Genomic DNA, 22,769 nt, shown 5'->3' with positions numbered 1-22,769 from the left:
CTGCATATATACAGTCACACAATTTAAACCCTGTGCACAGACGTGCCTCTGTGCACTGATGCTGTACTTGGAGCAGACTATTTGCTAAACACAGAGGGAAGAATGAATCCATTCTGCAAGATGAGTGGGGGCTGGCATCAAGCAGGTGCAGGTGTAAGCCTGGCAGAGTTTTGGGTGAGGTAAAACATGCTGGCATTCAGGAGGGAGATATGGGAAGAACATAATTTTCAAGGCAAGCCTCAGCTTTAGCGAGTTTGAAACCATCCTGGGCTACATGAAACTCCATCTAAAAAACTACAGCAAAATCAAACAAATTTCCAGCCCGTGCAAAGGGGAGCTAACATCCAAGGTAGCAGCCGACCGAGCAATGAGGAATTGCCGTGACATGGAGTTGTTGTAATATGTCTGGGCAGCTTCCTGCACCACCAGCTTGATTAGAGCTTTTGTTCTTGTTTGTAAGTTTTTAAAATATGAACCACATTAAGAAATATGGTTTGCATATTAATTTAGAATGTGTGTATGCTAACTGCATACGGCTGTTCTTGGGATGGTTATTTTGCTGTACTGTTAGAAACTGGACGTTAGTGTCATGCAATCTATGGAGTGACTAAGCCGTCTGCTAGAATTCATATGCGTGCGTGCGTGCGTGCGTGCGTGTGTGTGTGTGACACACGCAAATGAGTGAATGGGTGTGCATGTGCAGGGAGAAGGCCTCTCGGGCTTGTTTCCGGTCATGGCTGTCCTTGCACTATCACTGTCCAGCTTCTAGTGAACCTCAGACCTCTGGACTCTGTCTTCCTTGCGGTTGACATTGGGTCTCAGGCTTCCCTAGGTGTCACCTTTCCCCATCTCTGCGTTGGCCATGCAGCCCTCTGGTCACTGGTTGCTTTGTGTATCTCTACCATGCCATAGGTCCTGTTCCTGTAGTGAGTGTTTGGGCACAGCCTCTCCCTTGGGATTTAGTTTGGCTTGTGCTTTCGGAGTTCAGTTTGTAGTCACTTTGCTCCGTTGCCTTTGAACCTGCAACAGGGCTGCACACGTGACAAAGGGTGGGTGACAGAGGAAGGTATCCAGGAAGCTGAGTCGGGGCAGGGTAGATGGGAAGAAAAGGGTGAAGGGTGTGGAGTCCCCTTCACAGACACACCTCCAGTGACCTAAGTTCTTTCCACGGAATCCCGCTTCCTAAAGGCTCTGGCTTCTCCCAGTAGCGCACTGTCAAATGTCAAGAGGGTCTTTGGGAGACGTGCAGGACTGAAACTATAACTGCGTTTTAAAAATCATATTGCACTATCTCTTGCTCTTTGAATTGTTTAGCAACTTCCCAAAGGGAGTGTGACATAAAGAGCATGCATCTATGTCCTCTGGGGTATGATTTTCGTTCTTCCTTTCCAGCCATAGCAAATATCTCTGTGCTAGACCTTGGGTGGCTGTTCTCGCTTCTGCTCAAGGTAGCTTTTCCCCCTTGTAGAACTAATGGTCCAGTTGTTTCCTGTGATTATTCCAGAGATGAATTTCATGTTTTAAGGAAGAGGTTAAATGCTACAGGCCAAATAAATTGCTTGTGTGTGTATGGCCCATGAGCGGTAAACACTTAGTACATTTTTCATTTTTTGTTATAATTTAAAGATTAATATTTTGTATCAGATGCAAATTACATGAAAGTCAGATTTTGTATCCAGCAATGAAACCCTTGTTGGAATCTAGTATCATTTATTTGTCCAATTTTTCCCCCCAACTTTTCCCATTCCATCAGCCAAGTTGAGTAGCTGTGTAAGATAGCATGTGACCCACAAAGAATGAAGTATTTACTCTCTGGCCCATTATTGGGAGAAAAAGACCACATCTTAAAATAAATTTCAATTTTAATTTTAGTAATAACATCCAGACTTAATATTCTTGGTGATTTGGCATTTGTATTTTTCTATTCTGTGTTGCGGTAACAAAATAGCCAAACCTGCCTACAAGCTAAAGGAACTTATTGGGTTCATGGTTGTTGCTGGAAAGTCCCAAAGAGACTGTGCTGGTTGCCTCATTATGCCTGCCTGGTTGTATCACAGCATGTCAGATTGTCAGAAAGGGAACCAGACAAGCACAGGAGGGTACCTGTAGGAAGGGAGCCAAAGAAACGCAGGAGGGGTGCCCGTGTCACATTTGATGAGTTGTAACCCCCAATGCTCAAAGTCCTGCTCTCTTAACAGAAGAACAGACCACCCCCTTGGCTTCCTGCCCCTGTGTGAGACAGAGTCCTGTGTAGACCAGGCTGGCCCCAAACTCACTATGTAGCCAAAGATGACCTTGAATTTCTGATGTTCTGACTGTACCACTGAGTGCTAACGTCTGCCACCATGCCCAGTTTATGCCTTTCTAGGGATTGAATCCAGGATGTCCTGCGTGTTGGTCAAGAGCTCTACCCACTTAGCTACATCATCAGTCCCTTTAGAGACCCAATCACCTCCCACCCTCTGAATGTTCTTCCCTCTGCCAGCTGGAACTGGAACCAAGCTTTCCACACCTTTGAGCAGCATGCACGCTCCTGGAACCACACTCGTTTTATACTTGGGAACCATAGTATTTCTAGAAAGATAAACTTGGGTGTGACTTTGCATCTTGGTGGCTACAGCTCATATTTGTAACACAAACACCACATTTTCCTGTTTCTGTTCTGTTTGTTTTCATGAAACACTTGTCCTGAAACAGCTTTCAGAGTTGCTGCTATTCATGGGTATGATTTGCCACAGAAAAGTCAGAGGAGAATGATGAAGAACTGTTGGTGTGAAATCGTCAAGTGAAAACCACTTACTTGTGCAGATTCAGATCTCTCCTGGAATTGCTAAATATAGTGGACAATCCTCTCCCCAACACCACAAATTTTCACTAGGAAAATGATAGTTCTTACATTTAATAAATACAACATAGATTTAAATTGTGTGCACCACGTTTCCATATAGAAGCAGTTATAAATGGAGAAATGTTTCTTTGGCATTGAGGAAATTAATAGATGCATTTGTTAGTCAGAAAACTTGAAGTTTCAGGACATGTGTGCCTAGTCTCACTCGTGGAAAATGAGTGACAGTTTGCAACTGGTAAATACACTGAGAGACGTCAGGTGAAGTCTGCCATTGGTACCCACGGGAACAAACAACTTTCACTGGCTTTGTTAACGGGTTTAGTTTAATACCGCTCTTTACTGAGGAACAGTTGAAGTGTATTTTGCCTTTTGCATCTAATACATAGCCAGGAATGAGCTAAGGACAAACAGTGTGCTCTCCTGAGACATGCTTCCCACGTCTGAGTGGAGCTTGCTGGTTTTCAGACCCTGTAGGAGCCGTGAGCATGACCTCTGAGGACTGTAGAAACCCAGTGAGAAGTAGAGTGAGCTCACTGTAGAAAGATCCCAGGCATTGAAAAAACTTGCCTTATTTGGTAAATGTGACTAACTGGTTACCCTGGTGATACTGGCGAACTCACTGTGGAAATACGTTGGTCTTTAAACCATTCCTTTGTACTTTTCTTCTAGTGCATTAGAAGTGGAATGTTGAGCAGTATTTGTTTAGTTTTCCTTGGTGTATGGAGGACGGGATGGAATCAGAGACTGATAACTAAAATGCAATTCATTGACACTTCAGTATTTCCCTGTCTTTTCTGGTGTCTGAGGTCACCTGACTTCTGGGGAGCTTGGGATGTAGCTGATGTCTTTCAGAACAGTACTGGAAAGGTTTGGGAAAGCAACTGCATATGTTGCCGTCTGCGCCCTGGCTGTGCCTCTTAGCTTAGATCTCTGTGCACTGGGAGTGTGGGAGGGACCTGTTGTTCCACGTCCTTTAATTACCCACCCAGGAGGTTCCATGGGAGAGGAAAATGATTTCACTTTAAAAGTTTTCATCTCCGTTTGGCTGTGTCCTGGGTCTAAATTTTGAGAAATTTGATTGTTTCAGAGAAGAAAAACAGTTTGGAAACAAATAATCATTGATTTGAATGTGGGCTCTGCCAGGTGTGAGATGGCAATCTCTGCTGCTGAGATGTTAAGGTGATAGCAACCCTTCTTGAGGTTATGGGATCAACCTCTATGAAGATTCCTGGTGCCGTGAGGACATATCTGTAGTTCCTCCTTTCCTGCCTCTCCCCGGCTCTCCCTGGGCCTCAGTTTCTGCTCTCTCCTATCCGTTTATATCTATTAGGACTCACTCGTGTCTGCAGCCCCATGATCAATCCTCCCTCCAAATGTGGGGCTGAGGCCTGCATGTCATCCCTGCCATTACCAGAGAAATTTTTTGGTCCCACCTCAAACTAGTTAAGGCTTTCTCCAGAATTTAAGGCACTCCCTGGTTGGTTCAAATGCATGCTCGAGCCCAAACCCTGCTTTGTGTGGTTTGCTCTGCTCTGGTGAGGAGTGAGGCCCTTCCTGCATAGGGTTTCATCTTTGGATTGGAAGTGCCTGAATGGCCAGAGAGGCGACAGAACTGTTAAGAATGCCTTTCCCTGGTTCTGCCTATCTGATGTTATGTGCAGATGAGAACGTCTGGACTGTCCCACTCCTCTTGTCTGGTAAGATTTCCTGACACCTCAGAGAATGGTATTCCTTCCTACCCTAGGTTATTTATTTAATCAACTAATTTTGTCTCTGATGGTTTGGTTGGTGCTCACCCATGTGACTGTGGGTAGCATTTCTGTGTGACTAGTTGCCGTGCCCCATACCCACATCCTTGATTTAGTCTCCCAAACCCTCACTGCCTGTGTCAACTTCGGTCCAGTGGACTAACCTCTGGCTCGTTCTCTCTCCTCCTGTCCTGTCTGAACTGTAAGGGGATTCTTCTTCTCTGCTGTGAGCTGAGCCTACCTTACCTGAGTGTGGTGTTCATACACAGATACACACACACACACACACACACACACACACACACACACATCGAGATAAATACACACACCACATACACCCAGAGACAGGCAGACATACAGACAGACACAGGAACTCAGACACACAGACACTGAGACAGACACAAACAGACTCACACGCATGGATACACACACAGAGACAGGCATACATACATACAGACACAGACAAACACATAAACACACATAGACAGACAGCAAAACAGACAGATATACACAGAGTTTAAGTTCCAACATGGTTTGAGGTCCTTCACACCATGTTCTTATGGGATCTCCTGTTTCCCTCATCTTTTATCATTTCTCTGTCCTCTCATTACGGTTTTCAGCTGAGAAAATTATTAGGTAAGAGGAATAAAGTCTAAAACAAAACTTGGATCCAAATAGTCAGCTTGTGTTTTATCCTGGGATCTGGGGTGTCTTTGTTGTGACTGGACACCTGTCTCCATCCATACACTGCCTCGAATGTGGGCTACGTTCGTCCTTTTATCTGTCTGACTTAGCTGCTCCACTCAGCTCACAGTATGGTGTGTGTGTTGTTGTTGGTATAACTCGTGTCTGCTTGCTCATTAATAATGAAATTCTGAAGATCAATAGCCTTGGATGCTTAATTTGGGGGCTGCATGAATATTAAATATCCTTTTCTTTCCTTTGTACAATGTCGGTGATTAAAACAGGCCTTGAGCATGTCGGACAAATATTCTACCACTTAGCTGCGTGCCCAGCTGGGAACTCAGAGAAATAAATAATATGTAGGAATGTTAGAAAAAGTGACAGTTTTAGTATCTGGGGTTACAGGAAGAAGCAGTGTTCTTTGTGGCCCTTTGTGGGGGGGGGCTTGAGCAACCACAGAGGTGGGTGTGGTTGTCAGAAAGCAGTATAATTTTAGAGAACAGTATCTAGGGTGGTTTATTGTGTCCAGACCACACAGAACCATTTAATGCTTGTTATTTAACAGTTTGTACCTGGAGTTCATCCTTAAAATTCAATTTATAATTAACATTATAAATTCTCTGACTAAATCCCTGACAAGGAGCCACGTGAGGGAGAAAGGGTTTGCCTTGGCTCGTAGTTTGAGGTGCAGTCTGTAGCAGGGCTGAGGTGATGGTCAAGTGGCTGGGTGTTGGCCAAGACAGTGGGATCATGAGGCTGCTTGCCCATCCACTTCCCACCACTTCCCTAGGAAGTAGGGAAATGTTGGTGCTCTGCTCACTTCCTCCTTTCCCCTCTTTTCATTCATTCTAGAATGTCAGCCCCTGGGATGTGGCTAACCACATTCAGGACCAGTCTTCCCTGCCTAAACCCTCTAGAAATGTCCTTTCAGGAAGACACAAAAGGGATTTAAGAACGCCCTTGGCGTGTCTTAACCCAGCCAAGTTGTCAATCAAAACCAGTCATCACAGGCACCATTAGAATGAGATTTCTGCGATTTCACCCCAGAGCCATCGACCTTGCTTCCCTTGAGAAAGTGGTCTGGGCTCACTGGTTAGTCCAGGCTGGGCACAGAGACCCAGGGATGATTCTGTCTCTGCTGCCTCAGGTCGAGGGTCAAGGGTCACAAGCATGTAACATCACTCCTGGTTTTATGCTTTAAAGGCAAACATGTTAATCACTGAGTCATCTTCCAAGCCTGGTTGTTTTAGCCTTTGTTTTAGCTAGCTTAAACCAGATTGGCCCTTTCACCCCAAATACCTCAAAATTGAATCTACCTTCCCTATCTCCTTTTGCTTTTCATCTGTCACATTTTTTTTTCTTGAGAGCCTGCCTTTAGTAGCTAAGAATTCATCTTCATAAACAAGCCTATAAAACTAATAAATTTAAAAGATGTTGAAAAGATCTATTTAATGTTCCTAACAAGTTGGTACAAAAATACTTGGCAAGAGACAGGGTGAACTCTCTTAACGATGAACTCACAGAATGAAGATGTCACTCTTGAGGCACGGGAGGGCCCTAGCACTGTACCCAGAGTTCATTTCAGGTCCTCTCCCTCTACACAATTCCCTATCAATTTGTACATTCCACTGTGACTTTTCCATAGTGAAATTTATAGCTCCTATTTCAAAATATTTCCAAATTCTCTCTGGGTAATCTCCCCAGAAAACGAAGAATGACTCAAAGCCACTTCTGGATTCAGGAGAAAAGTGAGGTAGTTTTATGTTTGTCTGACTTTTGGGGATGGGTTCTTACACTGAAGGAAGAACCTAAAAAACAAAAACAAAAACAAAAACAATGAGTAATTAAAATACCAAGAGAAGCTGGCTATGGCACAGAAGCCTGTGATCTCAGAATTTGGGAGAAAGAGACAGAAGGATCAAGACTTTGGTGCTAGCCTGGTTGTAAATCAAGTTCCTGTCTCAAGCTAACAAGTGGAAATAGCACAGAAGAGACAGGGCCTGGTTGGCCATGTATCACTGAAAAAGGACAGGGCCTGGTTGGTCATGTATAACTGAAAAAGTTTTTTTTCTGTCGTATTTTTGTTAAAGTTTTTCAGAGGTTCATGCATGATTATGATCATATTCACCTTGTGTTTCTAACTCCTTAAAGAGCCACCTCACTCCCAACTTTGTAATTGCTTTATTAAAAATTTAAAAAGTACTTTATAATCCAATGAGTCCAATTCATGGTACTCATTTATTCCTGGGTATAAAGCCTGGCATTCAGAAGCTTCACCCTTTAGAAAACTGACTCCCCCTCCCCAAAGCCATCACATGCTGGTAGCTTCGTGAGCCTCCCAGCCCCTGGGAGATGGCCTGGCCTGATTCTGTGCAGTCTTGTGTGGGTGTCACAGATGTCCAGTCAGCTCCAGAAGGTACTGTTTGGCCTCTGTCTCTTCCAGATCCTCTTTGGAGATGCTCCCTGAATCCTGGGGGACAGGAGGATAACATAGATGCCCCATTTGTGGATTAGGACTCCCATAGACACAGATTCTCTGCGTTTTGGCCAGTTGGGAAATGCTTTGGTATATTGGGTTGATGGCTTTGGCAATTCAAAATCAACCTGTTTTCTCTGCTTGCTGGTTATTGACCATAAAGCCTAAAACATGAGTGACTTTACTTAGAATGCTTGAAGTTGCTCGTTGACAGTCAGTACACTGTCACCTGTTCTAAGGCTGCCTTGGCAGCATCCAAAGATGGGACACATGTAGGTGAGGTAGTGTTTATTAAATTCGGGAGCTGGCTTGCAGATTTTCGGCAAAGCTTCCGTGCCTTTGTTTAAAGACAGCTTAGGAGCCACTCTCCCTTGACATCTTAGAGCTAAGACAGGAAGTCCAAACATTGAGGATTAGGTGGTTATTACAAAGTAGCTCAGACGTGTAGGGAGCAAACATGTTAGCCAGGACTTCATTTTTTATGGAATCTTTCATATTGACCACATTCATAAATTATTCATAAGGATTCGTCACACTGCTTTTCAAGATGTGCAGACAGGCTGGCAAGACAAGCTGGTAAGATGGCTTGGTGGTGATGTCACTTGCCATCACCAACAGGGTGAAATCAATTCCTGGGAACCACTGATTCCTTAAAATTGTGGTATATTCAAATTCCAGTTATCATGGAGTCGGTTTAAGTCGATTTCCTCATGTAGGCTTCGATATCCAATGCTGTTTTCTTTCCCTTCGTTTCAGAGAGACTTTCAGTTTTCAGCAAGTTGATACGTTTGCTTGCAACTGTTGGTTTCTAAATTAAAATAGAAATAACATTAACCTTCTTGAACATTTGTTTAACATTTTTTGATTAGCATATATAATTGCTTTAGTTAATTAAAAAATCAGAAAAGGATTGTTGACTCGGGAGGCAGAGGCAGGCGGATCTCTGTGAGTTCGAGACCAGCCTGGTCTACAAGAGCTAGTTCCAGGACAGGCTCCAAAACCACAGAGAAACCCTGTCTCGAAAAACCAAAAAAAAAAAAAAAAAAAAAAAAAGAAAAGAAAAGGATTGTTGAGAATTGTAATTACCAATATAAGTTCAGATTAGAATTCTGTAGTTTCATTGTTAATAATACAGTTCTTTAAATGGGTCTGACGTGACTAGACTCAAAGCCAAGATATACATGTATATGGGGTTCAAGATAGAAAATGCACAAAGAACTAAACACATGCTTTGGGGAGAAGTCAGTGTGGCACCTCATCCAATTGCTTTGTACCCCGTTCTCATTGTCTCCAGTTAGAGGCAATAGGACAAGTTGAATTTTTATGCCCCTTCCAGAAAGTACACCTGCTGAAAATATTTAGACACTTAAAATCCTAAGGGCAACATCCTTTAAGACTTGTAATTGTGTATGTAATCTTGGATAGGTCAATATAGAAGAAAAATTTTTTTATTAAAGATTTTGTTTGTTTGTTAAACTATGAGTTTGTATGTTTCTGAGAATGTGCACATGAGTCCAGTACTCCCAGAGACCAGAAGAGAGCACAGGATCCCCCTGGCGTGAGCTGGAAAGTGAATTGTGATCCTCAGCATGAGCAGAAGCACTCTTAACCTCTGAGCTCTTTCTCTGTCCCGGAGAGGGGAAGATTCTCATGAAACCAAGTGACATTTGGGATGTGCCAGGTCCTGTGGAGCAGAAATGTTCACTATAAGTCATTACTGTTTTGATCTAAGTTTCCTTCAAAGGAAGCATTTGTTAGATTTGTTTGAATCAAAAACCAGACATCATATAAGGAAGAGATTTCCTTGAAAATCTGTGAGAAAAAGAAGTTCCTGAGGCGGCTGATGGAGCCGGTGTGGGAAATCTGGAGTAATGCCTGTCTTTGCAGGGCCGGTCTAGGCAACTTCCTCACAGCTGTCTCAAACTGCGAGCTTCTGGGATTGCTTAATTTTGTAAATGTTTAGTTATTGTGAAACCTCCCCTTTTGTTGTCCCGCACTTTGGAAATTGTTATTTTCACATTCACGTGAAACAAAAGGAGGATGTACGGGTGCGTCTTTTATTGGTTTGCCTCTGTGAGGATGGGTTAGCAAGACTACAAACATTTGTAAGAGACATTCATCGAGTCTTTGGGAGGAAACCAAGTGCAGACTGTTGCTGGGCTAGGTTTAGACTTGTTTACTCTCCTTGATTTAAAAGCCTGCTTTGTGCATCATTGAAAAGAAAAATATTAGCTGTAAATTATAAAATCCAAGCAGAGGCATCATTCATTAGCAAAACTCTCTCTTTTTGCCCAATTCCAGAAGCCCTTTAAACGGTCTTTCCTGAATTACCCCTGTCTGCTTCTGACTGCTAATAGTAAAATCATCCTTTCTGGTTATTTGTGTTATCCATTGACAGCTTGGTAGAAAACTTTTGTATTTTTTTGTTTAGTTGTTTTTGAGGTCTATAGTCTAGGCTGGCTTCTAACTTTCTGTGCAACCAGGGATGACCTTGAACTTCTGATCTTCCTTTACTACCTGCAGTCTTGTGCCTCCAGGACAAGTTGATGTGGTGTTGTAGGCTCGAACCCAAGAGTCCCTTTATGCTAACAGCTTTCTATTGCTCTGGGTTCTGTTAGCCTCCCTGTAGAGCAGTGTGCTGAGTCCTGGAGGTGCCTCCATTCACCTTTGGTTCCCGTGGCTTCCTTTGTTCATGATGCTCACTAGCACTCTTTCCCATGACATCTGTGTCGGGATTTGTAGATCTTTCTTACAACTTTCATCTACAATTAATTGACTCTTATCTTTTTAATCTCCATTTCTGTTTTTTCAAAGAAAGAAATTCTAATATTTCTTTGGTCTTTTTAGCTCAAACTCCTGAAGTATTTAAAGGATGCTCTTAATTTTAGCACTTGTGATCTACTTGTGACGCCGTAAAATGCAGAGACAAAGATGTACACAGCACACTGCATAGGAAGAATGGCTTGGTGACTGAAAAGGGGGAGTCTCTGGGGAGGTGGGAGAGATGAACATCTACTCTTTTCCTTTTGCTCTAACATTCTTTACATTGTTGCTTATATTTTAATACATGTGGGAAGAAGTAAATTATTATTTGCTTTATGACACTTGAAATGGTATTATTTTTCAAAAGAAACCAATTTCTCATCTTTATCACAAAAAATGGTTTATTCCAGATAACTTAGCTTAGCTTTCAGACTCATAAAATGAGTGGTTGTAATGTTCTTCATGGAGGACAATATTCTTTAAAGAAGAAGAGTTATTTGCTATGGTTCTTCAGAACGTTTTTCACCACTGATAAAAGGACACCTTTTAGCTGGTGGGTGGACTGTGTGTACCACACTGAGATGATTCTTGGGTCTAGAAAGTTAACTTAGCAATGGAGAGTGCATACTGCTCTTGCCGAGGATCCAACCTCGATTCCCAGTCCTACTTTGGTTACTCTGTGTGTGGGCATCTGATGTCCTCATCTGTCCTCCTCAGGGACTGCAATCAGGTGCCTCTACCCCAACCCCCACAATGCACAATTAAAGGCAATGAGAATAGGTATGAGATGAATTTATGGTTGAAGTGGTGTTGGTTCACCATTGCCTGTCAGAGAATAGGGACTCAGCTAGTGTGTGATGTCTATGTTCTCATTTGTTTCCTTCAGCATCCCTGCTGCAGAAGCTGCTTGTTCTTTAAAGTTTTTTGATGTTTGTAGCATCTGCTTGGCATGTGATCTTTATGCACTATTTTCTCTACAAGATCTTTGAGACAAGGTCAGTGTCTTTATCTATGTGAGCATGTGCTCTGCAAATATTTAGTGAGCACTAAAGTGACTTAATATGTTGAACAGGACAGTTGTAGCCATTCCTGATATTACAAATGAGGTAAATGAGATTGACTGACACATTTGCCCTCGGACCACATAGTAATTCCACCGTTATATGTAGTGGCCAACCCTGCTGGTTTTCTGACTAGTGCTGTATTTGCTGTTGTTTGCTTGTTTGTTTTTCTGCACTGGAGATTAAACACATGCTGGACACATGTTCTGCCAGAAGACTAATTTGAACCCCAGTTCTTTTCCTTTCAAAGTACAGGCGTAGAGATGGTATAGAATTCCTGAGGGGCTTTCCAGGTTGCCTTTGGTTTCCTTGTTCTAGTGGTAAGCCATAATCATCCGGGAACTCAGGTGATTTTCAGTGACCCGATTCTTAATTCCATTTGTCCATCTTTCCAAGACCTAACTGTTCTTCGAGTTCAGAAACCATGGTCTCACACCAGGTGGTGCCCAGCGGTAACTCAGCACAAAGCAATAGTCTCATCACCACACAGTCAACACTTACCATGTTCTGTGCTTTCTAACTGGGAGCCCTCACCATCTCTTGTGCCACCGCTTACCCTGGTATGAGCATCACTAATTCAAAAATTTCCTAAATTGCTCCTCTCCTGCTGATTTTATTGCCCTAATTCAGTTCAGTAATCCCTTGTCTACACCCCCTTTCTCAAATTGTTTCTTCATCTTACTGCCAGAGGAATCACACATGAAATAGCTGTGACCTAAGCATTCTTCAACCTTAGTGCCACCCAGTAGAAGTTTCTAGTGCTGTAAATATGATGTAGGATATAAGAAATTTCACGATGCATAGGGAGGTGTCATAATCTGCCAAGGCAGCTATCTTCGGTGATGTCTTTATGTTTATGTGTTGTGTGTTTTACTGTGGCTCACCTCTTCCCCTGGATAATGAGGTCTTCGGCACAGGACCATGTCTTGTTCGTGTTGTCTTGTTGGTATCCTCAGAGCTCCCAGTTCTCATACTCAAGAAATAAATCCATCAAATCCCTGGTTTTGTTTTGCTTTTGGAGCGGGTAGCCCCTTTTAGGTCGTTTCTTAAGACCCACAAATCGCAGTCATCAGTCTCTCTGAAAGCTAAGCCTTGGACTCCATGCTCTCCGTTGTGTCATCATCAAGGAAGAGATGGGAAGGGGTCGGCGACAAAAGAGAAGCCCATCACCATGAAAAACCAACACTCTTTGGTGTTCTTATTGAAATGGCCTCTGTGAAATTCTGTGTCCCCATCAATCAGTGTTGCTGTGCTGACCCATTCTGAGAAGGGACATTGCCCTCTCATCTCCAAGGCACCCCATAAAATTCACTGTTTTATGCGTTTGTTTACAGACTATTAGCAAAAAGAAGCCATCCTTGCAAATACACCTGGAACTGATTATGCACAATGTCTGTTTAGAATTAGATGAAAAGAATGTAGCTTTCCTGATTAAAATCCCATAGATGGTTCTAGGCAAGCCTTAAAGGGAAGTGTCAGTAACAATGATTCCTACATACGTTAGCCGGTAAGTGCTCTCTGCTCTTAAAAATAAGCTGGGCCTCCATGGACAGCATGGCTAACAGCTCCCAGGAAGAAGATCCTGGTGGCTTCTGCTAATTAGCTTCTGTCAGGCGGGCAGGCGTAATCTGGTATGCTAAATTAGTTTAACAACCCTTTCTGATGACTAGCAGAAACATCTTGCCTTTGGTCATTTCCCTTCTGCTCTCCTCTGTGGGGATGAGACCATGTGGTCACCATGTGACACTTCAGTTTTGTGTGCTGCTAAACGAGTCTGTAAATTGTTTCCTCTGCCCTGGCTTTTTCTCTAGAGCCCATCACATGTTCTTCAGAGCCAGGAGTGTGTGCGTAAGATTTCCATCAGGAGCTGAAGGGGCAGTGTGTGAGGAACAGGAGTCCTTAACCAGTGCTACTCTGGAGAGATCTATTTAGGAGTATGTGCATGTGTGTGTGCCTGTATGACTGAAAGTGCGTCCTCATGTATGTGGTGTGTATGCCTGTCTGTGTGTTTGGGGGAATTGAATTAAAACCTTTGAGTCATAGTGTTTAAACTTCACCCTCATTTTATGTAGATGGGTTTCAGTCAGATGTTCCTAGTCTGGGGATGAAGTTAGACTTCACGGTAGAGAGAAGCATTCAGAACAGAAAGACAAAGCCTGCTCTTACTCTTTACCTTAAAATAAATTTTTGGGTATGTGATAATTTTATTTGTGCATTAATTAAAATAAAATGATTTTATTAGGAAATAAAATGAACTTTCTTTTTTTTTTTGTTTTTCGAGACAGGGTTTCTCTGTGGCTTTGGAGCCTGTCCTGGAACTAGCTCTGTAGACCAGGCTGGGCTCGAACTCACAGAGATCCGCCTGCCTCTGCCTCCCGAGTGCTGGGATTAAAGGCGTGCGCCACCATCGCCCGGCTTAAAATGAACTTTCTAATCACCAAGGAATTCTCATATTCAGAATGTATTAGATGGAGTGAAATTTTCCAGTAAGAAACTGTTGTTGTTTTTAAATTTTGGGGGTGGGGGTAATACAGGATTTCATGCCTGTGGAGGCCAAACAACTTGTGAGTCTTCACGTTTTATCATGTGGGTTTTGGGATCCAACTCAAGTCATAAAATTTGGCTGCCAGCATCTTTACCTATTAAGCCATATTGCAAGACCATTTTTACTTTAGCAAGAACAAATGACCTAATGGCTCTGAGTAAGAATTAAAGTGAGAAAAAAAATACCCTAAAAATGGTAAGAAGTTGACAAAAGCAATGTCATTACCATATCCAATGTGTTGAATTGAGAGAGAGGTTTAAATATCATTTTAATATAAAATTGGATTTCTTTTAATGAGATTCACTTCTATGAAAATGAAAATCCTCTAACTATTAATTTAAATCTGTGAAAACTGCCAAACCAAAGGTCAATTTGTATTGATCGGTGTGTGGGCAGTTGGAAGAAAAGAAAAATAAAGCAATTAATTAATTTTGCCTTTTTATCCATAAAATTAATCTTTTTAGAGTTATGTCTGCTAATTATAACTGCTAAATTTCCAGCTCAACCATCCCCTGTTATGGCAGTCAGGTGGTGTGCACAACTGAAGGAAGTGTGTGCTCTGCCTCCCTCCTGTGCTGTTGCTGTTTACCACTTGTCTGAAGTCCCAGACCTGATCAGAGATCACCATTCAAACCATTTGTTAAAGATTTGATGAGAAACAAGTGCCCTCTCAGTGTCTGTGCGTGCAACCACAATTCGCAAACCAGCAGCTACTTTCTATTTCTTTGGTGGTTTCTGCAGATATATGACGGGAGTGAGCATTCCTTGGGGGTGTGCTGGTCGGTTTGTTTTATATTCTACTTTACTTTTTGAAAGTGAGGACTCTCTCTCTGGCCTGTAGTGTTTCTTTCACCATCAGCAGCCATGGTGCTTCCTTTTCTACTCCAAACCTGTGCTGTCTTCACCAGCCACGTGAAATTTCAGGAATGGGCCTTTCTCCTTGAAACCTGTAATCAGAAAGGAAGACAAGAGAGCAGTTACAGTATTCAGAACTATGCTGCAGGAGCGAAGTCATTCTCACAGTTCATACTTCCTTCTTGTCACCTTCAGCGGGAAGGGCTGTTGAGGCGAGAGTGAAGACAAGGACAAGGAAGGAAGGGAGAGACTGCTGCTGGACTGGTTTGAAACAGGTCTCTTGTACCCTAGACTGGCCTTGATCTCACTAGCTGAGGATGAGCTCCACCTTTTCATCCTCCAGCCTGCAGCTCTGGAGTGCTTGGCTTGCAGACTTCCATAGCCGTGACAGGCTTCTGTTGTGTTAGAGAGCGAACCCAAGGCTTCAGGCGTGCTAGACCGGAGGTCTACCCACTGAGGCACACCAGCTCTGCCCCCAGGGCTTGTTTGCCAGCTCACAAGGTCCAGCCATGACAGACTTCTAAAGGGTTTCCCATGTTTGTAAAGACTACTAACATTTTAGTCTTTCGTCCTTTTGATGAAAGTCCAGCCATCCGTGTGTCAAAAGTCAGTGGGGAGATCTGGAGAGATGGCTCTGCGGTTAAGGATGCTCACAGCTCTAGCTGGAAATGGGAATTTGGAGCCTACACACACATCTGGAAAGTCATAAATGCCTATAACTCCAGCCACAGGGATCTGACACACCAATTGACCTCTGTGGCTAACTGTGAGTGTGTATGTATGCATGGGCACGCACATGCACACGTGCACACGCACACACAAACACACACTTAAGTTTAACAACTCAAGTCAATAAGGGAGAATCAGAGCTGGGCATGGTCATTTTTATCGTCCATGTTGGGACCATGTCCTCTCCCTGCGGCACTGAAGGTGGAAAGGGATGCAGGTCTTTTAGAAAGTTTCTAGAAGTTTTTCCCAGTGTTGCTCTCACAGTTACCAGTCTTCTAAGGATTGGGAACCATGGTCTGTATTCTTGGTACCAGTGTGTCCCACAGCCATTCAGAGGCTCTGTTACCTTGAAACGGGGCTCATCAAAAGGGGGATGTTGATTGCACAAGCTGATACTGAGGGGGCACCGTGCCCAGAGGATCATTGCAGCCCCCCCCCCCTTTCCTTTAAATATGGAAGCTAAGAATCCCCTTTAATCTTGTTAGCCCTGTGTTTTAGTGGAGACTCCACCACTCTGCTGAACTTAGCAGTTCATTAGCAGGGACCTCTAGAGTGGGAATCCTGATAATATAATTTTCTATCTATAAATATTTTCAGATGGCCCGTGATAAGAAAGCATACAGACGAACTCAAGGGAAGGTTGTAAACAGGCTTGCAGGTCATTTGAAGAGCAATTTTCAAGTTATTGTGAAGTCATCAAGATAATATCTAGCAAATGCCTTATGCGTTTTGGTGCCAGGCCCAGTTTATCCCTTAGGTCTGGCTTCCTAAGGAGCCTTTGCTTCTGGATCTCTCCACTTGTACCTTCCACGTGTGCCTTTTGTGAACCACAGGTTTTGAGTGAGGGACCTAACTTTCACTGTCCCCTCTTGCCCTCTAGACTGGACATCACACTGTTGCCCTGGTTTCTCTACAGCTCCAGGAGCCGGTGCTGTGAGCATCTGAACTGCAGTAGGCTTCCTGACACAATCGGATTAATAGGAAACAACTAGACACTTGAGTTCCCTCCCTTGCTATGCACCAAGGTGTGATGGCTTCTGAGGGTGCAAGCGGAGATGGGTTGTGTTGTTGAGCACGTGGTTACTGTTGCAATTATGGCTACACAGGTGACCCTGGCAGGTCCCTCTGTGCTGAAAGAGGCCGTGAAGGGTGGGATACAGACAGATATGCCATGCAAAGAGAGCTTGGGTATAGAGTTTATTTAGTGGGTATTCTGAGTGTGTAAGGGTAACGGGATATGGAGAAGAGAGAGGAAGATAGAGGGGCAGAGAGAGGAAATAGTGGGAAGAGAAGGCAGAGGCTGCCTCTTCAGAAGAAGAAAAGACAGAGAGAGAAAAAGGAAGAGAGGAGGCAGGAGATCAGCTTGCCTCAACTAGAAGAGGGAGATAGGGAGTAGGTGGAGCTTGTCTCGTAAAGAAACAGGGTACCCAGGTGACAGGGCAGGCCAGCATAATCATAACAACTGCTTTTTCGTACTTCAGTGGCTACCTTGGTCATTGACCCTTGTACTGGCTAGCCTTTCTGCTTTTACAACCATTTCCCCTCCATTTTGCTCCCTAAGGATTGCATCACACACACATACACTACACAAACACAAGCACGCACATGCGCGCGCACGTGTACACACGCACACACACACACACACACACACACACACACACACACACCCCACATGTTTTAGCAGGAACTTTCCTCCAAGCCTCTGTTTTTAGGATATTTTACCTGAAACAGCTTTAGAAGAAATACAGTTGAAAATTTGAACTTCCACCTACTATTGCTTGTCGCTGGAGACTAAAGGAGAATACCTCCTGAGTCCAGGCACACACAGTTCCTGTCCCAAGTGTTCTAGTTCACCTTTATCAGATTATTTTGTTGCTCCAGGTTTACCCATTTAGCCGTCTGCAAACGAAGGGAAATTTTAATGCTTAGTGTGAAAAAGAGTTTGGGTGACTAATTAAGACATCTGAGAACTCAGTAGCCCAGAGTTATTTTCCAAATATCCTGCTGGGATGCAGAGTTACACAACCGTAATTTTTTCATAACGTTGCCCATTCCCATTGTCGTGATTGCAGGCTCACACAGACCAAGCAGAGGTGGGAGACGGGTACCTGCCCTCTTTGCAGCATTCCTGTGCCTGGAGCTGCAGCAGCTCCTGGCCCCATGGCCATCCCTGCCACTCATCCTTTCTCGTCCCTCCCTTTTCTTTTGATCTCTTCTCTCTTGCCTCTTTGTGCTCTCTCTCATTCTTCTTCTGACCCAACACCACCCTACATTCTTCCAGACGAAAAAGAAGCTTCTGCGGTTTATTTGCTGCATTTTTCTGTGCAAACAGCCTGGGCTTTGGGACCACACAGGCTTGATGAAGATTTCCCACAATTCTCCTGGTGACCCCTGACCTTGTTCTGATGATTCTCTGATAATATCTGCTCATAGGATAGGCAGATTGTTCTTTACCCACTCTAAGGAAGATTTGTTCCTTAATTCTTCTGGTCTTGGTCATCTCAGAGTATAGGTAGCAGCTGTAAAATGACACGGTAAAGGAACCAAGATTAGGTGTGGAGATAGTGGGCTGGCTACAGTGCTCACTGTGTAATAGTGAGTGTGTAAGGGCGGGTACTGGAGCTCAGATCTGCAAAAGCCAGGCAAATGGCCAGGGGTGCAAGAACCACAGTAATTCCAGTGCTGGAAAGGCAGAGCAGGGATCCCCAGAGCAAGCTGACTAGCTGGACCTGTCAGTGAGCTCTGGGCTGAAGTGAAGGACTCCGCTCCAGTGAATGAGATGGAAAGCTGTCAAAGTAGACACTGAAAGTCAACCTGTGGCCTTCATGCACATACACATGTAAGTATGCACATATGCTTGGGTATGTGTGCATGTATATGTGTACCATACAAATATAAACATGGGGAAATGGCACAAATTAGTGAGGTATGAAGGCTAAGCTCATGAGAAAGAAGTCAGCATGACCTTAAAAAATCACCCAGAGCTTATTTTTGAGCCATGTCTGTCTGGGATGGATAGGACAACTCTATCCACTAAAATTGTTGTGCCTATACAGTCCCAGAAGGAGGAAACCAGAGCCCTGGATCTCCGTCTGTGGGTCTATATGTTAGCATTCACATTTCTTAACATTTTTCTTTGTGTATGTGTGTGTGTGGGGGGGTGCGTGCATGCTACAGTGTGTGTAGGTTGTCAGAGAACAAGTGGACAGTGTTAGCTCTTCCCTTCTACCATGTGGGTCCTAGGGATCAAACCTGGGTCATCAGGCTTGGCAGCGAGCACCATTATCCACTGAGCATTCTTGCCAGCCAATGTCATTCAATTCTCTAATGTTTGTCAGTTTCTAATAGTTCTAATATAAACAGCTTGAGGATTCATTTGTTTTTCTCTCTTGATACGCTTGAGCATTTCTTCCAATCCTTATTACGTTTTGGGTTTTCTATTCTGTATGTTGAGACCATGTCTGTCCTGTCTACCTCTATTTGCTTATTCTTCTGTCCCACGTATAGGACACCATTATATGGCCAAATATGAGATTGCTTTGTTCTAGTGACTATCATTTACTCATCCTGATATAATTAGAAAGGGGCAACTACTCTGGAAGAAGCCTTTCAGGAATATGCGTTGACAGACTGAGATGAGGGAGTTGGTCGGTAACGGCTTGATGATTGGCAACCACTGAGACATCTACCCTTTGGAAACATATTATTGTGTAAGGTACACTGATGCTCTCAACTGAGAGGGCCTCTGCCTGGGATGATGCCTTGGGCCAAGGAACCTTATATGTCCTAATAATAAATTAAAAAAATAATAAATAAAAAAATATTATATGTCCTAATAATAAATAGGTAGGTTTTTTTTTTTAATCTTGCCATAACACTGAGAAGACAGTGATCATTTGATTACATATAAAGTGTTGTGATCAATTCTCTCTTCCTCTGCAGCAGTGGTTTCAGAGAAAATTCTTCATTTGATGTTCACTTCAACTAGTCACCCCAGACCCAAGAAGTCGTTTCTGGGGTCATCCTTGTCAGTCCTGAAAGACCCGCACTACATAACGGTGAATCATAGCTCGTAGGCGGATGTTGATTGCACAGAGGAGTGCTACTGTGTTTTGTTTTCTAGGACTCACTTCCTATGTTAGAGCCTCCTTTATGTGGTCTGGACTTTTATCCAGCTCTTGGGCCAGGGTTTGAATAAGAATTGAAGAACTGGTTCTAGGATTGATCTTTGTGTTGCCAGATATGCTGATGTAATGACATCAAATTAACATTTCCAAAAATGTCACCAGTCACTGAGTGAAAACAAAGATTCTAGTGTACCCCCCCCCCCCCCCCCGCAGCAGCTGAGCTCCTTTCCTGAACCCATTTCCTTCCCCTTCAATGCCCAGTGAGACTGTGAGCCCCTTTGTCCGATGGAAGGAATCAGCCTCAGCCAATAGCCGTCCTCCATGCAGCTGCTCATCCACAGATATTAGGCATCCTCAGGGCTGAGTTAAACAGTTCCAGGTCACTTGTAGAATGTCCTCCTGCATCTTGTGTAACAGTTGATTGAACAGTTAGAGGATCTGTTCTCTAACCAATTGTGGTGCCCACCAATACAAAAAAATAATGTTATTTGCTCATTACATATCTACTGTTCCCTCATGCCAATATGAAAGCAGAAATCTTCCCCAATAGAGGATATGGAAAGAATTTATTCTGGAGCCAGACATGACTGACCATGGCTAAGGAATCCTGATTGAGGTGTTTAAAAATTTTCATTTTTCAATATAGTAATAGTCCAATGAAGTTTTTGTAGTAATAAAACAAAGAAAGCCATAAATTAAGGTAGAAGCACCAAGTAGGTAGGAGAAGATAAAGTGAGAAAATCTTTGTTATGGCCTAAGATGCCATCTGATGGGATTCCTAGGCATTTGTCTGGGGGAGGCCATGTGTCTGCTCATACATGCCAAAGTCCTTACCTAAAGCTCACAAAGATATGAGTTCACAGAAGAATGTGATGAATGGTATTAGGTGGACTATGACCTAAGATACTTGGGTTCCAAGTCCTCTTTGATGACTGATCATGTAGTCCGTTAGTCAGCCTTGCAGAAACGTCAGTGGAAGCTGCTGTATGTCTAGGAGGAAATGTCTAGGAACTTTCTCTCCCACTCATTTGCTCTTCGGTTTCAAGGCCGATGGGCATGGACATGAACCACTTCTCCATCAGAACGCTGAACATGACCGCAGAAGTCACCATTTATAAAGCATTCGTGTAGTTTAAGACTGAACTAGATGAACGTAGGCCCAACTTGAAAATTCCATGAATGATAGAGAAAGGGTTGAGCAAGAACAAGGAACTGAAATGGAGATGGGGGGAAAAGGGGACATTATAAGGAGAATAGGATGGGCAGGGCGGTTGCAGGCATAAAGTGGCAGATTAAACAGTAATATCCACCAAGAATAGGACAGAAAGGGGACACATTCAGCCAGGTGACCACTTCAGGAGTGGAAGTGTGGGCTATGACCACAGCAACCCCTTCCATTCATACCCTTGGGCTGCATGCTCTCAGGAGGGATGTATTTCTCATATCCTTTTCTTTGATGAAATACTATTATTTTTTTCCCTGTGTTTCTTATGGCAACATTATAAGTTCTCCTGAGGCATAAATATTCTTAGTGATTGTGTTATTTGATTTACTTTTTGGAGCCAGATTCTTGCCTTATGACTCACGCTGGCCTTGGTGCCTGGCTCCCAAGTGCTGGAATTCCAGGCCTGTGCCTCCACACACCTATCTGGTCTTGGCCTTTTCCTCCCATCTTCACAGATGGAATATTGCACTGTGCAGATACTTAGTGTATATATAAGTGCTTAAAAGTGATCTAAAGCTCAGCTCAGGTGGCCAAGCAGAACTGTACTCACTCCTCCCAGTCCACTCTGCTACCTGCTTACTTGCAAATTCTGCGCTTGAGGATAGGTCCAGAGGCATCCCCAGCGAGCAGCCAACCTCACTTCTCTGTGACTTTACGCATGGGGTGAAGAAGGTCTTGTTCACACTCACTGCAGAACTTCTGTTTCAGAGAGTCTAGACTCTGCAGGTGAAGGAAGCCAGAGAACTGTGAAACACTTGCCTCTGCTTTACCTGGTCAAGGCTGCAGCTTGGGAAACATTGAAGTGGCCAAGGCAGTTTATGCATGAAGCTGTTTCACATGAACTCACAAACAGAGCAGGCTTCCCTGTGTGCAGTGTCTGGTGATGCTGTGCCCCGATGTGTCCCTTCACTTCAGTGTTTCCTACATTGACACCTCCATGTAAGCAAGAATCTTACTTCATGACAGGTCAGCCTGTTTACAGTTCCACCATCACCAAGAAGAAAGGGAAAGAAAAAGAAAACATTTTAGTAAAAAGAAAATGATAAATATCAGATTCACCTCCAGGAAATAGAATATAGATATTTGATAAATATCAGAAGTTGGCTGCATGTGGCACCCTTGTTACTGCCCATCCTCCACTCCCACCGCCCATACTACACTGGGGGAATTTTTCTTTCTAGTTTGGTCTGAAGGTGAATTCATTCACTGACCACTGATCTCTTTCTTAGTGAGTGTCAGTCAGTCAGCTGCACTGTGGGCATTGACGGGGGTGGCTGCAAATTGCATCAGGTCATTCTGGTTTTCCTAACAAGTTCCAGTCTGTAACAGGACCAAGGGTGAATGGGTGGGTGACAAGAAAGGGAAGAGAAAAGACAGAGAAGCAAGGGGAGGAAAGGAAAAGAGAACGGAGATGGGATGGGAGGACAAGGAAAGGGAATTGAAGAGTTACACGTGTTCTCCTAGCTGGGGATAGTGTAACTCTGTGAAGAGCTATGTGGGTTATGTCTTAACTGATCTGAGTTGCCAAAACCGTCTTTAAGAATTTAGATATCTTCATCTTGGCAACACTTTAGGCGTGCCGGATGACAGAACCTTCCTGGAGCTGGTTACAGGCTTTCGTGACCTTTCTGCTCTGGCCACACTTTGTTTCTCAATGCACAGTTCCTGGGACCCAAAGGAGCGTGGCTGAAGAACACGTTCTTTCCCA

The 22,769-nt window shown here is 43.6% G+C and overlaps 1 protein-coding gene across 1 annotated transcript in view; it reads left to right on the top strand.

Annotated features, from left to right (window-relative positions):
* The window catches only part of Arhgap42 (Rho GTPase activating protein 42), a 216,713-nt gene that overhangs the window by 134,771 nt on the left and 59,173 nt on the right, over positions 1-22,769 (top strand). The window lies entirely within an intron of this gene.

Source organism: Microtus oregoni, unplaced genomic scaffold (assembly GCF_018167655.1).
Source record: "Microtus oregoni isolate MIOR12 unplaced genomic scaffold, Mior012 000008F_ref0000371, whole genome shotgun sequence".
In the NCBI taxonomy this organism is placed as follows: Eukaryota; Metazoa; Chordata; class Mammalia; order Rodentia; family Cricetidae; genus Microtus; species Microtus oregoni.
This window is presented reverse-complemented; position numbering and strand designations above follow the sequence as displayed.